The sequence below is a fragment of the Micromys minutus genome, assembly GCF_963924665.1.
Source record: "Micromys minutus genome assembly, chromosome: 19".
Classification (NCBI taxonomy): domain Eukaryota; kingdom Metazoa; phylum Chordata; class Mammalia; order Rodentia; family Muridae; genus Micromys; species Micromys minutus.
The window spans coordinates 20,204,046-20,211,242 of NC_137954.1; positions in this window are offsets into that span (position 1 = coordinate 20,204,046).

The window sequence follows — 7,197 nt, forward strand, 5'->3', positions numbered from 1 at the left end:
CTTTCCAAGGAAACCACATCTTTCGGTCAAATTAGGGGGGCTTTTATATCTTAATCAAAGCTAAACAGCTTAATTGTTCATTAAACATGAGAGTAATTTAGTGTCCTGCCAGGCGATCATTGTTTCCTGAAAGCGTGAAGTGAGGAGCTAGAATAATACAAACTGAAACATTGCCCGTGGAAGCTTATTTATTACGTCTTCTAGCTGAAAACCTTCATAACTGAAATTTATTGGTCCATACTCCCTGCATTATGAATATTTGATGTTCTGCCTGAGGGAGCCATGTCCTAGCATTTAAATGTCTCAATCCCGTGTCATTAGCAGGAAGAACAAGTTCACTGGGTGAAATTTTTACCCTTTACTTCAGAACGTTACAATAATAATAGGCTATAAATATGTTATAATTATGCCTTTGATCGCCGCTGTGGTTTCCTAGCCTCAATGAACACGATTGGAAAGTAAAGCTGATGTGCTCCACAAAAGTGATGATATCTACCTTTAAGAGTCAGCTGAAATCATAGTAGTGAAATAAAAATATTTAGGGTAGCAGCGACGCATGCCTTTGTTTGTTTGTTTGTTTGTTTGTTTGTTTCCTCCTCCCCAATGTCAAAGATTAGTTTGACATTACATCATCAGCTTGATATCTCCGTGATGACTGATGTTTATGTTATTTGCCTCTCTTGTTCTTCAGCATCTTAAACATCACATTTGCCCTTGCAGTTGCTGATGGCAGCTGCTTAAATCTATTGTTTCTTTAATAAGTAAAAGCGAGGTTCAGCCAATTATCCCTATGTATAAATTTGTTTTGATTTTTGATTTCGAGATAAACTGAAATTGTATGGAGACTGTGAATCCAGCTTCTCAGAGCTACCCATCTCGTCATGAGCAGTGGGTGAAGAGTTATATTCGAGAAGAGAGTATATGAGCAAGGAACAGAAGAGTGAATGGCAGGTGACCTCGTCTAAGAAAGGCTCTGGCATAGAGAACGTGTCCTATTTCACCTGTGTCCCTCCATATTCCATTCCCTAATGTTAGTCTTAAACACAGATCACTTCAGAGCCCAAGAACATCTAATGATTGTGATAGTTTTTGTTGATGGACGTTTTAGAGTCCTAACTAATAGATATTCCCTGAAATTTCTTTCATATGTCATTTGAATATAAATCAATTGTAAACATGCACTTTTGAGACTTACTGTGATGGTTCTTGTTGATTATCAACTGGCTGGATCCAGAATCACATAGGAGACCAGCCTCCAGGTACACTTATGAGGAATTATCTAGATTGGGATAAACTTTTTGGCATGTCCATAAGAGATTATATTGGTTAGTTTGTGTGAGGTGCGATGGCCTACTCTCAAATTTGGCAGCAGCATTCCCTAGGCTTGTATCCTGGAATGTGGGGAAAAAATAGGAAGTTAGCTGAGTCCCGGAATTCATTGTTCTCCAATGGTTCCTAATAGACTAGACTTTCACACTGTGAGCCAAAATAAATGCTTTGCCCCGTTCTGCTCCTTTTGCCAGGACACTTTATCACAAAGAAAAGTAATTAACACAGTTACTTTTTATTCTTCACATGGAAACATAAAGATGAAACCACCCTTGAATTTCAGCTTAGTGATATCTGAAAATAAAACTACGCAACCAGCTGCATCTCCGTGTCTTTGTCTTTCTTCCTGCGATGAAATACATAAGATGATATAATTTGCAAAGAACAAGAAACTAGCTCTCAGAGTTCTTAAGGCTACAATGCTGAAGAGGAAGACACTGGCAACTGTGTTGTCTGAAAATGGGCCTTTGGTCACAGATGGCACAGAAAAGACAAAAGGAGGATAACCAGTTTGCTAGAAGGACAGAAAGTGAATCAGATGGAATCCATTCACTTAAACCTTCCTACAAAAACCCGGATCTACCCCCAATGGCTCTACCTTCATGGCTTACTCATCTCCTAAAAGTCTCCTGGTCAAATACCAAGTGTACTGCTAAGTTTTTATTATAGGCTTGATCGGGAAATATCTGGGAAAAGAGAGACTTAATTGGGGTATAGGATAGATCAAATAGACCGTTGCTGTGAGAACTTTCTCAGTTGACTGATGTGCAAAGGCCTATCTCATTATGAGCGGGACAGTCCCTCAGACATGTGGACTTGGGCTGTAAAGAAAGTTGGCTGAACATGAGCCAGAGGGAGTTATCCAGTAAGCAGCCTTCCTCCATAGTTTCTGCTTCAGGTTCTGCTTGAGTTTTTGCCCTCATTAATGGCCTGTGACCTGGAAGTGTAAGCTGAAATTAACCCTTTCTTTCTATAAATTACTGTTGTCATAGCAACAGAAGAGCAAATTAGAGCACTGAGACACACTGACAATTAAGTCTGAAAACAATAATTTTATATACATTCAAACTGCAGACTCTGGCACCATATTATTAAAAGAATAAATACACAGAGAAGAGAAGGATTGATCCCTTTAGTATATATAAATGTATTGGCAAGAAACATTTTCTTAAGAAGTATTAGGAAATTTGAAAAAAAAAAACATTTTAAGACCCTTCTTTGATCATATTTTTAAATATTGGCTCCTCTAATCTGTTGATGAGACAACCCTGATTTTAATTATCAATAGTAAAAAAGATGTATTAATAATACTGGTATAGTGACAGGTTTTATTGTTATTTTATTGTCAGAAATGTTTATGAGATTGGAGGGATCTTATTTAAGGTTAGTCTTTGAAGGTGTAATCTTGGTGAAGATTGCAGAAACTTGATGGCATATAAGTTTAAGATTTTTAATATGATTTAAGAAATTTACTTCAGGCCTGCGCGGTTAAGAACACTGTTCTTGTAGAGACAATGGGTTCAGTTCCCAGCACTCACATAACATAACATTATATAGCTCATAACATCTGTAACTCCAGTTGCAGGGGATCTAAAGCTCCTGTCTGGCCTCCTCCAGTGACAGGCATAACATGCTACACACACATATATATATAGGCAAAAGGCTTATTCACACAAAATTAAAAAATAAAAACTTCTCTACAAGAATATATGCCACTTGATGCCAGACTGTCCTAAGAAAGACACTGAAGGGGGGCGCACCATATTAATAGTTTCCCTCAGAGCTCCTAAGGTCATTCACGGCATTCATCCTGAATAAAGTTGCTGGATAAATGGTGCAAAGACAAGCGGTCAAGTCATGTTAGCATGGGGCAGGGACAAAGCACTTGCTACAGTTTGGATATGGCTTGTCTCCTAAAGCCGGGCGTTTGTAAGCTTCATATTGAGTGTTGCACTGAGAAGGGCTCTTGGAACCTTGGGGGAAGAGTAAAATGGGAAGTATTTGGTGACAAGGTCATGGCTGCACTTGGTAATGGTTAAAAGAAAATTTTATACTAGTGAGTGAGCTTCCGCATGAACAATGGCTGTGAAAAGCAAAACACCTCTTCCCTCCCCAACCCTTCCCTCTCTCTCCTCTTCCCCATCTCTCCTTCCCACTCCCACTCCCCACCTCTTCTTCCTGCTATCTTTCCCCTCCCTCTGCCCTCATAGCACATCTGCTAAGGGATGCTATCCACTCTGAGATTGGTTTTTCCTTCTGATATACCTCATCTCAGTTGCACATCTTTATGTATGCATGTGTGTATGTATGTGTACTATGCACACGCGTTCTTGTTCATGTGTGTGTGTATGTGTGTTAAAGGTATGTGCACCAACGTATATTCATATATGGAGGCCGGCAGTTTGTCAGGTGTCTTCTTCAATTGATCTCCACCCTATTTTCTAAGTTTAGGTCTCTCAGAGAAACTGGAGCGCACTGATTTGGCTAGCCAGAGGTTCCAGGGATTTTCCTTCCGTCTTCATCACTGGGATGACAGGTGGTCATCTTTTAGATGTAGATGCTAGAGATCAAAACTCAGGTCCACGTGCTTTATCAGCGGACATGTTGCTGAGCCATCTCTTCAGTCTTCAAACATTCTTCCTAAAAATCATAAAGGGTACAGGAGACAGTTATGAATTCTGGTATTTGTAGAATGAGCCTTGAAGTAGCAACTTGTTGGGGTGATTTATGGTTTACTTTAGCTGCTTGTAGTAAGAGATAGAAAGAGTGTGTGTGTGTGTTTGTTTGTGTGTGTGTGGGTGGGGGAGAGAGAGAGAGAGAGAGAGAGAGAGAGAGAGAGAAAGAGAGAGAGAGAGAGGAGGGGGGAGGGAGAGAGAGGGAAATACTTTTAAATTGTGGTACAAAGGAAAAAAAAGGAGAGACATAGAAATCTCCTAAGTCTTGGCATGGAAAACAAAACAAAATGAGATAAGATAAGATAAGATAAGATAAAATAAAATAAAATAAAATAAAATAAAATACATGAGAAAGAAAATGGCCAAGATAAAATTTGCTAAAGAGCTTAATACAGAGCAAAATTATGTCCTGCTTAACCAGGGTAATAGAAGAACAGCCTCCAAGAATTATAGGAGTTCTCCCGAGAAAGCTAGGAGGCTGAGTCCAAGGTTTTCAGATGCATTGGATCTCAGCACCAAGTTCCAGCAGTTTCTCACCACCCAGGTATAGTTCAGATAGGCCAAATGTGCCTCAACTCACGGTTCCTGAAAGTTCCAGCAATGTGGAGTTGAGCACTCGGACTCTGTCACTCGGTCTGCAAGCCGCTCTCTCCACACAGTTCCTTCCCCAGGCGGTTCATTCTGCCCACCTGTTGAGAGCCGTTTGTGCCGCACCCAAACGTGGCACCAGCTTCCCGCCGATGACTCAGCAAACAGAGCTGTTGCCCAGCCCAAGAGACATAGTGCGCATGTGCCACACATGTCACAGCCCGCTCTCGGGGCATGCTAATGAGTTACTGGAGGGTGCACCAATCAGGTAGCGACACAAGTCTCCTGGGCATATATAAGCAGTGCATTTTCCTTCCACGTAGTCCCCTGCTCAAAGTGCTGTACAATAAAGGTTGTTCGCAGAAGAATCCTGTTGTTGCACGCCATTCCTGTTGGCGGGACGTGGGGCACGCTACACCCACCCCTGCTGCTTCTGTCCCGGGTGGATACGACGGCCCCAGTGTGTTCCATTTCTCCACTGCCCAGCACAAGTATGACTCCAAAGCCCGGTAGCTTATCAAGCAGGTTTATATATCAAATTCTCAAACCACAAACCCTCTACACAATAAACTTACATCCAAATGACAAAGATACAAACTGCCTTTCTATATGGGATAAAAAGACTTAAAGAAAAAAAATATTCATATTTACCAACTGACAGTTAAGTCCACCTGGACCTAGATCCTCCTTCTCCAGTTCCATCTTGATTCCTCTTGGAATCTCCTCTCTGCCTCCTCCCTCCACTTCCGCTCCTCGACCTTTCCCCACCTATCGCTCTCCTGTCCAATCATGTATCACCTTAACATAAGTCTACAGTTCTACTTACAATTCCATATCTCAGCCCAACACTGAGGGAAATAAAAGCAGGAACTCAAGCCAGGCCTACTTGCTACTCTCAATGCCTTTATCTCTAAGAAAGGAACTTAATCACAGCCCAAAAGAAGTAGGGCAGAAACCAAGAAGGAATACTCTTTCTGGCTAAATTACAAACTGGGTTCTACTCAGCTAGCTTCCTAATATAGTTCTGAATTACCCCCTTAGTGATCGTGCTACCTGTTGTGAGCTGGGCCATTCGGCACTATTTGAAAACAATCAAGATAAGCTCCGACAGACATATTCATAGGACAATGTGATCTGAGAAACTCTTAAATTGAAAGTTCCTTCTCAAATAATTCAAGCTTTCGATGGGGGTTTTATCACGCACACACACACACACACACACACACACACACACACATACAGAAGGGGGGGATTTCAATGGTTGTCTGAGAATGCTGGGGACAAACAGTGTTGCCACAGGGACATAATTCCTGCAGAGCTTTCCCAGGTAAATTGCAAGTAGAGCCATGCGAGAGCCCCCAAGACCACACAGACTTAGACCAGTTACTCCTACTTGTTTGGCCTATGCCTATCTTATTGTTGTATTTTAGAAACAGGTAGATTTTAGTTTTGTGCACCCAGAGGGAGGTGGGGGATCCACCCTTATGTCAAACAATGCCTTTAACCTTATATTTATGACTGATTCACATAAGAATCAGGACTTTCTGCTTTTACTTGGTCTGGGACATGTTAATATTCTGGAGCAATTTGAGCATAGTGAATATGTTTCATACGTTAGAAGAGTATATGTTTGGGAAGCTAGAGAGGAAGGGTATGATTTGAATATGCAATCTCAATAGTATGTGCCAGAAACCAGAACATAATTCCCACATGTTTAATGCATAGAAATATGACCTCTTGGGATCCCAGTTAAGTCGCAGGGATTAATATTAATTATTAACATTAATTATCAACATTAATTATTAATATTAATTATTAATGTCAATTATTAATATTAATTATCTAATAGCTGGAGGCTGCTGCTCAACAGCTCGTACCCTCATAAGCTCTCACTTTTTACTATAGGATGATACATCCAAAACAAATACATGAATAAAAAGAAAAACTAAGCCTCAGTGAGAAGTTTCTTCCTGCAGCAGAAGGGAACAAAGACAGAGACCCACAGTTAGACAATAAGTAGAGAGAAAGAAATCTTGGAACACTCTGCCCTAAATAGGATGTCTCTAGGGAAACCTTAGGGATCCCCAAGGAAGAAAAGTCAGAAAAAGTTTGAGCCAGAGGAGATGGGGAACACAAAGGAAACAAGGTCCGCTTAATCAATGGGAACAGAGCTTGTATGAACTCTCAGAGACTCAATCACGTGGACGCCATAGGTCTGGACTAGATCCTCTGTGTATGTAGTATGGCTTCCAGTGTCGTGTTTTTATGGGACTCCTGAGTGTGCGAAGGAGCGAAGAAGTGGGTTTCTGATTCCTGGGCCTTCTCTTGGGATTTCTCTTCTTCTGTTTGTCTTGTATAACTTTGATGTGCTAGATTCTGTTTTACATATTTCATTTTGGTATATTTTATTAATATATCTTAGAAGCTTGCTTGATTCCTAATGAGAGACAGAAGGGGAGTGGATCCTGACAGCATGGCAGGCAGGAGGAAATGGGAGGACTGAAAAACCATAAGAAATCAGGATATTTAGTACGAGGGAAAAATCTATTTTCAATAAAAGGAAAAATAAAAAATCAGGAATACCCCCAATGACTCCTAGCCCTTC